Source organism: Tupaia chinensis, unplaced genomic scaffold, assembly GCF_000334495.1.
Source record: "Tupaia chinensis unplaced genomic scaffold, TupChi_1.0 Scaffold000157_1, whole genome shotgun sequence".
Classification (NCBI taxonomy): Eukaryota; Metazoa; Chordata; class Mammalia; order Scandentia; family Tupaiidae; genus Tupaia; species Tupaia belangeri.
This window is the reverse complement of record NW_006159628.1, coordinates 351,138-365,959: the sequence shown is the minus strand read 5'-3', so window position 1 is coordinate 365,959 and position 14,822 is coordinate 351,138. Positions and strand designations below refer to the sequence as shown.

General features: G+C 37.0%; 1 pseudogene; it reads left to right on the top strand.

Moving 5' to 3' along the window:
• The first annotated feature begins 13,256 nt into the window (after positions 1-13,256).
• On the top strand, positions 13,257-14,617 carry LOC102475340 (60S ribosomal protein L4 pseudogene; annotated as a pseudogene).
• Positions 14,618-14,822: the final 205 nt, after the last annotated feature.

The window sequence follows — 14,822 nt, the reverse complement described above, 5'->3', positions numbered from 1 at the left end:
TTGGAGAGGGTTTTGCTATAGGGGGAGTGCGCTCACCAGAAAGACAGAGACAGAGAAAGTGAGAAGTCACCCCCACAGGTGGGATGGCCATACCACAATTCCTTCTCCTCCTTTTTCTTCTCGGGATCTTGCGCATGCATGCACATGCATTCAGTATGAGTTTAAGCCACCGGGTCTGGGACTTGAACCGCAATCGACTACATGGGAGTCCAGTGACATAGCCATTATGCTAACTGCTGGTTCCCCTCTTTCCTTGATTTTCACTAGTACCTTCTGATTGTTCTGCTGTTTTACTAGTATTACAGAAGTTACAGCTTCTTAATTGCTTTCCATCAAGATTTTCATCATTTTTGACAATGCCCTTAGGTATGAAGATCTCTACTCTCTGTTCTAAATAAAGCCATTCTCTCCCTAACAGAGCTGAGGAGCTTATTATCCTTAAGCCTTGTCTTTTCCTCTGGTCAGAACTTTTATGGCACTGCCCTTGAGCTGAGAGCATGGACTTCCTTTCTCATGGTCAAATCTCTGCTCTATTAGTGGGTAGTGTTCAGTTTATGATTTGAGTGTTTATTGCACTTTCCAAATTCATGTTGAAAATGAATCCTCAATGCAATAAATACTGTTAAGAGCTGGGGAGATTTAGAATGGGATTAGGTCGGGACCAGCAGACGGCATAATGGTTATGTTTCTGGACTCCCATATAGTCAGCGATGGTTTGAGTCCCAGACCTAGTGGCTTAAAACTCATCCTGGGTGCATGTGTGTGCATGCCTAAGATCCCAAGAGGAGAATGGAGAAAAGGAAAGAAAGAATGTGATTAGGTCATTAGGGTGCCATCTGTAGGAATGGACTAGTGCCTAAGAACAGGGCTTGACGGGGTGGCATCACTCCTGTTTCTTTTGCTACGTGAGGACATAGAATTCCTCACCTTAAGGTGCTCTCTAGAAAGCAGAGAACAGCCCTTATCAGATACTGAAAAAGCTGGCACTTTGTTCTTGGACTTCTCAGCCTCCAAACCTGTGAGAAAAATTCCAATTGTTTACAAATTACTCAATTTTAGATATTTTGTTACAGAAGCCAAAATTGAGTAAAACAGAAATTCCATGTGTATTTGTGGGAATAGCAGTCCCTGATTTTCTTGACTTGGCCCTCAGGATGTAGAATCCAGATTTTTTGGACACTTTGGGTATAGTTATCAAGGTCCCAGTATTCTCGGCCTGCCACATCTGGTGTTGAGCTTTGGCTTCAAGATTGGGGAACAGGAAAAGGGATAGAAGCGTCTGTTTTCCACACCTGCATGGAAAAGAGCTTCTGAAATGTGGGATTAGAAATAGGATATGAAGAAACGGGGCAACTTTCCTCTCTAGAGAGGAAAGACTGAAGCTGAAAAGCTGGGCAAAGAGGGACAGTGCGGTAATTTATGCGAGTAGTTCATGACTCAAATGCCCCAATGCTGTTCTTACTGGGTTTAGCGGTTTTTCTTGATAGAACGTTTTGCCATTTGCTACATGTGCTTTGGACAATTTTCAGCAATCAACAGATTATACTTTATAATGTTCACCAATTAAATGTCTGAAGAGAGGGTGTCTCTACTCCTTACTCCTTCATTCTACACGTCCGTTCTATAGTACAATTTTAAAGTCTTGATTATTACAGAAATTTAACATAATTTTGTCTTTAATGTCCTGAGTATTGATTCAGAACTTTAGCATTCTTTAGTGATCCATTTATGAAATAATGGCTGCAAATATTAATAAGATAATAGATCTTACTATGGAAGGATCTTGTGTTTTCTGAAATTAAATTGAAGTTATGTGCTGCATTAGGTTATAATTAAATGTTAAATAGTTCATTTACACAGCCTAGTTTTACTCACTAATATGGTTAGTGGCCATTACCTAGTACTTCAGAAACAAATTTCCATGAGTATGCAGGATGACAATTTGACCCCAAGGCAAAAAAAAAAATACTTTATAATGGATAGATTGTCAATGATAATTTAAAAGGAATGCTACATCATTTACTTGGTAATAGTACTTACAAAACAATGTTCATCTCCTCCAACTTATTTATTTGAATTTAGTGTTTATTATAGAATTTCTCTTTCTTGATTTTTTTGTGCATTTTTATTAGATAAGTTTTATCAGTGAACACTACTTTTGTGTTATGACTTTTATTAATAACAGTATGGCCTGGGCAAAACTACCTTAAATGGTAGAATCATTTTCTGAAATTATGTACATTTACTGCAGTGGTTTCAGCTTGTATCAACATTCTCATGAGGACTCACTATGAGATCTTATACTGGTAGCTTTCTGTGTGTTGTTATTGTGTCTGTATTTGTACATGTGTGCATGCACATGTGCCTATCAATATATATCTGAAAATTTTGCCAGTATAGATTTCTGTGGTGGCTTTAGCTTCTATGAAAATTATAGCGAGGACTCCCTAAAAGATATTATCCTTTCAGTAGCTTTCATTGTGACGTGTGTGTGTGTGTGCGTGTGTATGTATTTATATCTTTATCTGCAAAAATGTGCTTGTATTTACTCCTATAATGGTTTCTTCCCATATAAAATATCTTGAGAATCCACTGTCATGTGCTATCCTCATTCCTTGAGGGTGATTTTCTTTTTTCTGTCCATTACTTCTGCTAGACCACACAATCCTAAAATTTTGTGACTCTCAATAGTTGTCAGTCACTGAGCCTATGATACCACATACTGGCAATTTGGGTTAGGTTCAGTTGAAATTTTTTCGCTTTTGTTTTTGGTCCCTGTGTCTGTGGTAAAATGTATGCTTGTTGCCTGGGGCTAGTGGTTTAGGAAGGCATTGGTGCACCGATGACTAGGACCTCTCTTGTGTGGTTACTTATCGTCCGCAAGCTAGCATGCATTTATTTACATGATTACAGGGTTATGGAAGCATTAGAAAAGAGACCATGAGGCCTAGTTGTGGGCATCGAGGAGACAGGGACCAACAAGGAGAGGTCCAGTGTTCTGATCCCAGGTTGACCTGAACATACCAGGCAACTTGTGGGTGTGCTTGTGATCCAGGCTGGGAAAATGGTCATGGCATTGTGCCCCGTTGGGGCTATCTCCCTTACTGTTGAAAGAAAATAATAAACTTTTTAAAATGAGTGCATCAGCATTAAATTGCAAGTGTTTCTCAATCTCTGCTTATGCTACACTTGCTACTTCTCAATTGTGGAAGGTAAATTGTATGGCCATGCAAAAAATAAGTAGGAAAATAGATTTCACCTTTTTAGTTTATTCATTTACTTTATTCATGGATAGGAAGAGAGGGAGACAGAGAGAACAAAAACAGGCACCTATGACATGGTCTCACCACACTGCAATCCAAAGTTGCCCCCCAAGTCTTTCAGCCAGTTAGGATCACAGGCACACCCACTGTGTTCAACTCTACCTGGGATCAGAACCAGAGCCTTCCCATATGTCTTCAGTACTGAATAGTGGTGCCCAATATCCTGGCCTCCTGCAGCTAGGCCTGAACTTCACCTTTTTGTGACAGAAGCTGGAAATAACAAAGCAAGGGAAATTAGTAGAGACAAAGCAATTCTGTAGCTATGTTTGTAACTTACCACCTTTCTTATTTGGTGATTATATTTCTTCTGAATAGTGTAGCAGAGTTCTTGGCTTATTGTTTAAATAATGAGAACCATACACTAATTTTATTTCAGGTGACACTGTAAAACTGTTTTCTTGTAATAATTTCTATATTAAAGTCATGATTGTTGTTTTTTCAACCCTTCTGAAATTAAGACCTTGAAAATTAACAAATCAAACTTCAAAACAGCACAAACTGCACCTGGGATAAGTGTCTATGTTTTCCTGTTTCTTAAAGTCATTCTATTGAGACGTAGCTCTTTTTTTTTTATATTGTTACTTTTTTGTTACTTGATTTGTTGTTGTTGTTGTTTAGTTGTATTAAACAATAAACTAAAATAGGATGAGATCACAAGTTAATTTTCTCTTTTAGATATTTCTATTTGAAGGTATTTGTATTTAAAAAAAAACTGAATAGAGGCCAGTAGATGGTGGTGTTGGACTCCAACATGATTGACCACAGTTTGAATCTCAGACCCAGTGGCTTGAAACTCACTCTGAGCATGTTTTTGTGCAGGTTCAAGATCCTGGGAGGAAAATGAAGCAAACGGGATTGCGGAGTAGCTATCCTCCTGGCGGGTGATTTCTCATTTTCCCTCTGACTGTCTCTCTGGTGAGAGCACTCACTCTGAAGCAAAACCTCTAAAAACAAACAAACAAAACAACAACAACAAAAATATATTCATAGATATAAGCATGGGTATATAACTATGTAACCATGTTTTAGTGTATAACAGATGTGTATTATATACATGTATACATATTGTTTACTTATAATGTATCATTATATATATATATCCTATGCATTTATTATATACATATGTGTGTGTGTGTGTGTGACAAAGAGAAAAATAAAATCTCCAAATCTCTAAATATAGTAAAATATTAATTTGGCATATCTTATTTTCTATACAAAATATCTAAAAAGTCTGTTTGTCATCTTTTTAAGGTTTTTGCCACAGGGTGCATGCATTTGCTGGAAAGAGACCGAGAGATACAGAGAAAGGGAAAGAAAGAAATCACCCCCGGGGAGATGGTCATGCCACAATCCCTTCTCCTCCATTCTCCTCATGGGATTTTGGGAATGCATGCACATGCACCTGCATAAGTTTTAAGCTGCCAGTTCTGGGTATTGAACCATGGCCAGCTATGTGGGAGTCAGTATCTTAATCACTATGCTACCTTTTGGCCCCTAGATTTTGTTGTTGTTGTTGTTATAGCTTAGCATTCACTGCAACAGGAAAATATTAATGTTAAGTTGTATAAAATAATTTTTTTGTGTGCTTTCTGATTATCAATGCACCATTTTCTTGCCTGTGTTGCATTTCAGCTCTCAAAACATAAGATTTACCAACTGTTGATTCTTTAATTGAGAAATTCTCAGTCATGGAATTGGCAGAAAGTGTAGCATCATATTGAATAGTAAATTATGTAGCAACTAATTTGTACTAGTATTTGTGATTCATTTCTTTGTGTGTGTGTGCATGTGTGTGTATCTTAGAGCAAAGGTAATTTTATCCAGATAATTACATCATTTTTACTTACTCATTGTCAGTCGTACTTTGTAGAATAGACTACAAAGAGGCAACACCTGATCACAAGGGAACCCATGAAAGTGCTACACATAAGAATATCATTCATCCTATCTTTTAAGATAATGAGAAAAACAAAATAGAGAAAAATTGCTTTGATCTATATGTTATGTAAGCTGAAGTCTTATGGAAATGCAGCATTGAACAATAAATCACGATGCTATTCATAATGAAAAATGACACAGCAGCTAAATTTGTCTACAAATTTCTTCACATATATTTCCCCACATATATTGTGGGACCTCAATTTGTTGTTGTAAGGAGCAGGAGTCTAAAATTATCACATTAATCAAAGCATCAGTGGAAGGTTAGAGAGAGCACTAGGTGATATTTTAAAAAATGTCATAAGGAGTCGACAGATGAGGTCTATAACCCATTCCAGTGGCCCCAGTTTCCACTGTGATAGGAATATTCTGGTAACTGTGTCATTTCTTTGAGCAATGGCCCCTCAAAGGCAGCATGAGAGCCTTCTAAAAGTCTCATCTGTAGGGACCAGCAGATGGCATAATGGTTACATCGCTGGACTCCCATGTAGTCAACTGCTGTTTTGAGTTTCAGATCTGCTTGGCATGTGTGCATACATGCCCAAGATCCTGAGAAGGAAATGGCTATCCCCCAGGGGGTAATTTCTCACTTTCTGTCTCTCTCTGTTATTCTGGCAAGCACACAAGCACACAAGCCCTCTAGCAAAAACCTCTCAAAATAAATAAATAAATAAATAAATAAATAAATAAATAAATAAATAAAATCGTGTGTGTGTGTGTGTGTATGTACTAGGAGAATTAATTTATGATGGCAACTTAATTCTATGCAACCATTGAAAGGACTAGGGAAGGCTTGGATAAAGAGTTACTTACTAGCTCTCTGGACATCTGGTAGAAAGTCCCTCTGATGACCCCTGGTGACTAGCGTCATGTAGACAAAATGTAGGATCCTCAGGGGGGAAAGGCAGAAGCTGCTGACAAATGCTCCGTTTCTCTCTGCTGATGTCTGCTCAGAGCTTTGGCAAGTCAATGTCATGCTGTAGCTCAACGGCTTCCAGAACCTGGGCCCTTTATATTTTCATTACTATATCAAGGGACTTGGACAAGATTTTCTCTAAAGAAAACCTGCCTTATAACCTTAAGAATATATAAAATGTGCTCTTTGTTGCTGAGAAAAACTCAAATTTAAATAAATAACATGGATTACAAAAGGTGCCTTAGTATGGGCATTACTTTTTTTTGCCATGTCATTTTCTAAAAGTATTACATTGAAGGTCAAGAGAACGGTCACTGTTTTTCCTTTACACCTGTCAGCAGCTGTCATAGCTCCCTGATGGAACCATGTTTGCATTCTGACACGTGAGGTCTATTCACATTTTGCAAGATATGTCACTGTCAGGAGGTAAAAATGAAAAGGAAAATGTGACAACCCTGGTGCTACCATGCCTAAGAGTCACAAGTAACTGTGATAAAGAGAGAGATTTCCAACTGTTGCCAAAACACACACAAGTTTTACTGCTTTCTTAGTTTTTCTGTGTGTGATTTTTATTGAATTTCATCTTTCACTATTTAATCAAGAAAATTGTTTTATGATTGTAACAGTGAAAAATATACAAGATTATTTTCTCAGCAAGACAGACTGATACAGTTTTGAAATCTCTTGCTGAGATAGCTACACTAAATCGAAAACACTTGGTGTAGCTAATTCTGAAGAAAGGCCAGACTGCAACTGCAATGGAGGCTATAAAAATGCATAGAATAAGCCAAACAATTCAAAGTGATTAATAGTGATGGTGAAATAGATAGGACCTTTGGTGATAAATACACAACTCGGTCTAGAAAATACAACAAAGAGTAATTAGATTAAACTGAGTTATAAACAATGAGCATGTAAGGAAGCTACCAAAAATAACACATTTTGATATTATGCTTGTACTGCCGAAAGCATAAATTGTTGCATAAATGGAAGAACTACTATGATTTAAGTACTTTTGAAGCAGAAAACTCATTTAGTTATTTTATGAGATAAAGACACTCATTGTAAATCATTTCTACATTTGTATGAGGGCAAAATAAATTGCCTTGATAAAATCAAACTGATTTAAAGTACACTTCTTTAATAGCACTGGATAAATTTAGTCCTGCATCTTGAATCAACGCTAAGCCAAATTTCTCTCTTACACAGAAGTACACATGCACACACGTTTATTCAATGCTCACAAACCTAAACCTGATCGTTTCTCCCCAAAGACAAATTTACAATGCAGTTTCCTTGCCCTAATCCCTCCTCAGTCCCGTAACAGTTTTTTTTTTTCATTTTTGCTTTAGACAGTTAAAAATTGAATCCAATTTTTAGTTTTCATTATAGTAAAATGTTTCACAATGACAAACAGAATGAATAGGTATGTTGAAACTTAATTATAAGACTGATAAGAAGTCTACATTTTGTACCCATAGTTTGATTAGGATGAAAATAATACAAATTGTGTTTTCTAAAGGAAGTTGATTTTGTGGTTTCTAAAGTGAGTACCTTCTTTTTGTTGAGTTTGTGACAATTTTGTGATATATACAAAACTAATTGCTGAAGGAAAAATAAAGCTCAATGAAGCAATTGATTTGTTAAAACATCAAACTAGCAAATGATGAAACTAGCAACTAAATTCTGTTCTAAAGGCTCTGGTCCTGGTCATACAAACTTTCTCCCATTTTAGGATCCTTCTTAAAAAGATCAAGTTAAAATATAATGAAAAAGAATAACTTAAGGGACCAGCAGATGGTGTAATGGTTACGTCACTGGACTCCGATGTAGTTGCCTGCCGTTCAAGTCCTGGACTTGGTGACTTAAAACTTAGACCAGGCGTGTGTGTGTGTGTGTGTGTGTGTGTGTGTGTGTGCCCAAAATCCTGAGAGGAGAATGGAGGAGAAGGGGTTGTGGCATGCCTATCCTTCTTGAGAGTTGATTTCTAGCTTTCTGTTTCTCTCTCCCTGTCTCTCTGGAGAGTGCACATGCCTGATAGCAAAAAATCTCTCTAAAAAAAGAATAACTTCTTCATGTAATCTATTATATCAAAAGAAGAATATATTTTATTATTTTTAAAATAGTATATTTTGTCCTGTTAACCAAATGCTTCAGTGAATGTCTACCACTCCACAAGTTAAGGCCATTTAATTACATTACACAATGCATTTATTTTGTTTAGTAATGTACATATAATAGCATGATGCTAAGTCCTCTATATTAAGTGAAGTGAGTCAGGCTCTTAAAAATACACGCTGTATATTCCCATTCACTATTTACTGAACGACTCCACTCTGTGACAGAAGTGGAAAGATCCAAAGGTAATTTTATATTTATATATATATAGATAGATAGATAGAGAGAGAGAGAGAGAGAGAGAGAAAGGGAGACATAGATAGATATGAGAGACTATAAGGGATGGGAATAGGTGGTAGAGAGTGGATGGTAGAGGGTGCATGGAACGGGCAAAGGGAATAAACCTGTAACAGATGAAGAAATGTAAAGTTCTCTAATTAAAACTGAACGTGTAATTTTTTTTATAACAATAAAAATTTTAAAATAAATAATGTACATAACATGTTCTCCGCTTGAGTAGAGTTCTCTGTGAGACTTAATCTGAAGGTTTTTTTGCCTTCATACACAAATTTTGTGCCCTTCTCTGCTCTATATCCCAGGAGACTGGACACTGGAGATTTTCTTTTCCAGTCTTGCTCTTCTGCCTATGGCAGACACTGGCAAGGGATTGCCAAGCACGTGAAATTAAGAGGTCAGGCCATTTTTTTTGACCTTTCACTCTGTCCCAGGCAGCATTGAAGACAGACAGAAAAAGTAACTGACTCCAGCCTCTGCCAGGTGATCCAGGACTTAAGTACCATTATGCCTTTGTAGTTCATTGTAATGGAGAATTCCTGTAGTTAATTTCTGAGTAGCATTACCATCTTTTATTTGTCATTTCAGAATTTTTTTTTAACTTGGCACTGTATTTCCTTCACTCTAAGGGCTGACATTCTGGAGGGATTTTTTGTTTTGTTTTGTTTAGATTTATTGAAATGTTTTCCTAATGTCTTCATAATTCAGTAAACGAATATTAACTGAGTAAATTTTGGTCATCAGAGTGGAGAGCTGGTTTGTATATAATATATAATGTGAAAAAATAAGGAGCACAGTAATATGATATAATAAAATAATGACAGGTATAGAATGCCATTAGCTGATAACTCTGTATGACTTATCATTTCAATTGACATCTTTTCAAATATAGAAGTAAAAAAATAAATTGCATTTTAAAATAGTTTCTTTATAGAAATTTCTTTCCTAACAAATGCACATTGTACAGTGATCTTCAAAACTGTACTTTCTTACATGATTGTTTGTTGCACTTATCTAAATAAATTTTATAATATAAATTATTAGGTACCCCCAAATTGCCCATATTCAAAATATTTCTATGTAGTATCAAATAAACTAATATGTTTATCAGACAGCTCTCCTAAGTTGTTTTGTATAGTTAAATATGTTTTGGGAAGAGTCTGGTAAGCTAAAAAAATGCTCACATTTGTGTAGCATAGAAAAAAATCTATGTATGCTCTCCAGATAAATATGTATTACAGCATGTGGTTCACCAGGGATACATTGCATTGTACTTCTTCTGTATTTGGATGGATGCATCTCTTCATTTCTATACAATAGGGAAATAAAAACTCACTGCTTCTACACAATGAGGTAATGAACAGCATAAATAGTTCGCATAACTTCTAGTTATGTATCACCTACCCAATAACAATCCACATAATATATGAAAAAAATGATACTACTGTTTTTGAAATAAATGCTTATATACAGGAAATTATTTTCTCCTTTCATGTATTGCATGAAGTTTTAATGCCTTCATATCTCATATTTACTTATTTTAATATTCAGTAATATTACCCTACTATGATTTCAGCTACACAAATTGTCTTTCTGAATCTCTATTATTCCTCTTTGTCTATGCCATGTCTTTGTATAGTTGCTGTTTATTTAGATATTTTGTTCTATTCTTATTTAGAATCATTATATCATTTAAGCCTTTTTTCACTTTTGACATTAATTTTCTAACAGTGGAAACTATACTCATTATATTCTGTTTAAACCAACTTGTGTTTAGATTTCTCTTTTAGATAATGATGCAGTCATTCCAGCAAAAATATTGGTAAAAATCTTATCTCTTTTCCCTTGGCTTTTCTTTTTTTTTCCTTTTTTTTTTTTTTTGGAGAGGTTTTTGCTCAATGGTGCATGCCCTTGCCAGACAGAGAGAGACAGAGAGACAGAATGCAAGAAATCACCCCCCATCCCTTCTCCTCCACTCTCCTCTCAGGATCTTGGGGACATAGCCATTATGCTAACTGCTGGTCCCTCCCTTGGCTTTTTACTTCCCTCTAAAGATCAATGACAAAGTGTACTCTCTGCCTCCACCTTTTCTTCTCCTTTTGTTTTGCCACCATCCAGAACAGAACTATAAAGCTAAACCTTACACAGTGTCAAAATATGGTATGATATTTTTAAATGGCGACAATAAGAATTAATACATTGTTGTCTTCTATTTGTTTGCCCTGGTTTTCACCTATCACTCTCTTTTACTAATTATCCTGATATATTTCATTCTAATTTCCCTCCAATGTTCACATTCAAATACTTTCAATCTTTTTCTGTTTTTTTTTTTTTTTTCAGATATGCCAATTGGTCTTCAAAATTATTCCATTAAATTGTCTTTTTACTTATTTGTAGTTTGAAATATTACCCATGACTTTTCTTTAAAAAAAGTTAATTTCAGCTAAACTGTTCCCATTTCTACTTTTCTTTTCTTTTCTTTTCTTTTTTTTTTTTTAAGATGTATCATGCACATCTGTAGAGACAGAGAGAGATAGGGAGTCAGAAAGCAAGAAATCACTCCCGGGAGCATTGCTATGACACAATCCCCTCTTCTTCATTCTCCTCTCAGAATTTTGGGCATGCACATACAAGTGCCCAGCATGAGTTTTAACATGCCACATCTGGGACCACAATTGATTATGTGGGTGTCCAGCAACGTAACCATTATGCCACCTGGTGATCCAACTTTTACTTTTTTGAATATGCTGAATGCATCTTAGTAACTTCAATTACTTGCTCACATACTGTAGAAAGAGGAAAAAATGATGAAGAAAAGAATAATTTAAAAAAAAGGGAGCAAAGTGAAAAAATGTTAACCTTTTTGATTTAATTTTTTAAATGTCAAAAGGTTCATGCACTCACCAGAAAGATATATATAGAAAACATCTTCAAAGTGGGGCATGGCCCTACTGCAAATCCCAGTGGGGATGACCATGCTGCAATCCCTTTTCTTCTTGGGAATTTAGAGCATGCACGAATAATTAAAAAAAAAGGGAGCAAAGTGAAAAAATGTTAACCTTTTTGATTTAATTTTTTAAATGTCAAAAGGTTCATGCACTCACCAGAAAGATATATATAGAAAACATCTTCAAAGTGGGGCATGGCCCTACTGCAAATCCCAGTGGGGATGACCATGCTGCAATCCCTTTTCTTCTTGGGAATTTAGAGCATGCACACACATGTGCTTTATGTATTTTTAATGTCCCTGGGTCTGGCACTCAAATGCACAGTTGTCCATGTGGGATCCAGCCACCTTAACCACCATGCCACTGACTCGCCCATTAAATGCAAGTTTAAAAACTATGAAATAATCTCACTTATAATGATAGAACATTAAGACGTAGAACCCAATTGTCTTTTTAAAACAGTTTATTTACTTATTTATTCCATGAGTGAGAGAGACAGAAAGGAGGAAGGGAAAAGAGAGAGGGAGCTGGAGGGCAGCATAGTTGTTAGGATGGGTAGATCCTATATTGACCTACCATGATTACAGTCCAGTACTGATGGCTTGATGTGGGTGCATGTGTGTGTGTGTGTGTGTGCGTGCACGCAGCATCCCAAAAGGAGAGAGAAATGGGAAAAAATTATCGTAGATTGACCATTCCTCATGGGAGGTGCTTTCTCACTTACTCTCTCTCTGTCTCTCTCTGGTGAGTGCACATGCCCCCCCCCAAAAAAAAAGTAAAGCATATAGAGAGAAGAGCATCCCCAACAGGGTGTTCATGCTATGAAGAATGAAGAGTTCCTCTTCATGACAGTAGGAACCAGCCTCAGTCAGCCCTAGATCACATGCACACATGTGCCCAGTGTACTCAAGGAGTTCTCCAGATGCAAACCTGAAACCTTTCCATGTGCATCTTTCCTTAAAAGTGTTGTGTTTTGGGACCAGCAGTTAGTGTAATGGCCATGTCGCTGGACTCCCATGTAGTTGACCGTGGTTCACGTCCTGGACCCGTGGCTTAAACTCACGCTGGGCACATGTGTGTGTGGGCCCAAGATCCCGAGAGGAGAGTAGAGGAGGAGGGATTGCAGCGTGGCCATCCCCCTTGGGGGGTGATCTCTCGTTTTCTATCTCTATGTCTCTCTCTGTCTTTCTGGCAAGCACACGCACCCTATAGCAAAAACCTCTCCAGAAAAAGAAAAAAAAAAGAGTGTTGTGTTTTACTGTGGCAGCATTGTCTGGTCCCACAAAACCCAACAGTGTTTTAAAAGAAGAGTACACAAATAACAAAATTGTTTATTTCTTCAATGATTTTTTTAGAATTATTTTATTACATCTGTCTCTCTCTCTTTCTCTCTTAATTTGACCAGAGTGGAACAGAGTGAGAGAGAGAAAGAGGAAAAGTGAGAAAGCATGCCACCAGGTTCAGGATTCGAACTGTGGTCAGTCATATGGGAGTCCAGCGCCCTTAACCACCACCTTAGCCTACCTGATCCAAGAATTTTTATTTCAATAGTGTACGTATGCCTCATGAGGAGAATATGTTTTAGGATAATTAATGGCATCCTTGAATTAGGGTAAAATATTTTATGATATTGCTGATAAGCAGAGAAGCCAGTTCACATGACAGTAATTCCTACCAAAAATACTAAATAAGAGGGATACAAATGAAATCTACTTAACTATGACAGACACAAGTTTACAAAAGCCACAGCAAATGCTATGTTGTATTATGAAGCTAACTTTTCCTAGGGGAGCCACTGGCTTGAAAGGAGCATGGCTTCTCCCTGCCGTGGTGTGTGCCGGTCAATCCAATATCAGGGACCTCTGTAAAGGGGGGAGTTACCTGGCAAAATGTCTCTTTGCCCACTGTGTTCAAGGATCCCATCCAAACAGACATTGTGAATTTTGTTCTCACCAACTTGCAGAAAAATAAAATAAAATAGCCCTCAGCTATCAGTGAATTAGCAGGCCATCGGACCAGTCCTGAGTGTTGGTATATAGGGAGAGCTGCGGCTCAAATTTCCAGAGTTCCAGGTGTTGGGACTTGTCATTTTGGCCAGGGTACCTTTGGAAATATGTGATGAGGACGTTACATGTTTGCACCAAGACCTGGTGTCGTTGTCAACGTAGAGTGAATACGCTGAAGATGTGGTATGCTGGCTGCCTTGACCTTACCAGCTCCGCTCATGTCCAAAGGCCATCGTGCTGAGGAAATTTCTGAAATTCCTAAGCCAACAGAAGATAAAGTTGAAGATTAGGTCAATGGGGCTGTTTTGTTTCTAAAGAAACTTAAGGCCTGGAATGATTAAAATAAATTAAATACAAGTTTCATGCTTCTCAGTGAATGAGAGCTGGCAAGGGCAAAATGAGAAACTGTTATAGTATCCAGCACAGGGGGCCCTGCATCACCTATAAAGAAGACAAAGGAATCATGAAGGCCTTCAGAAACACCCCTGGGAACATTCTGCTTAATGTAAGCAAGCTGAACATTCAAAAACTGGCTATTGGTGAGCATATGGGATCTTTGTGCATTTAGAGAAAAAGTGCTTTCCAGAAGTTAGATGAACTGTACAGCACTAGTCAAAAATCTTTTTTCAAGAGTAACTATGACCTTGCCACACACACGGTAATGAATACAGATCTAGTATGATCTTGAAAAGTCTAGCGATCCAAAGAGCCCTCTGAGCATCATGTAAGAAGCTTCATTGCAGAGTCCTGAAGAAGAATGTACTGAAAAACCTGAGAATCATGTTGAAACTAAATCCATATGCAAAGGGCTTGCTTCAGAATACCATTCTTCTCCAGACCAAGTATCTCAAAAGCCAGATTCAAAAGACAGCAGCAACTTTAGAGGCCAAATCTGATGAAAAGAGGAAGGTTATAGGCAAGATGTCTGTGGTAGGGAAGAAAAGAAAGGGAGTTGGTGCTAAGAAGCAGAAGAAGCCTTTAGTGGGAAAAAAAGGTTGTACTACCAAGAAGTCAGCAACTGAAAAGTCAGAAGAAAAGAAAACTACCATAAAAGAAAAGAAGCTTGCTGCATAAACCCTTAAATTCTATGCTATAAGGACTGAATCCTTTTGAACAGCTTATTTTGAATACACACTTGATCAAAGAGGCAGTAAAAAAATTGTAAAAATATTTAAGGAATGAGAGATAATTTTTCAGCATTAACATTATTATGTAATATTGACATGATTTTCTAAATAGAGCAAGGAAAAAGGAATATTGGGTATAATTAATAGTGAAA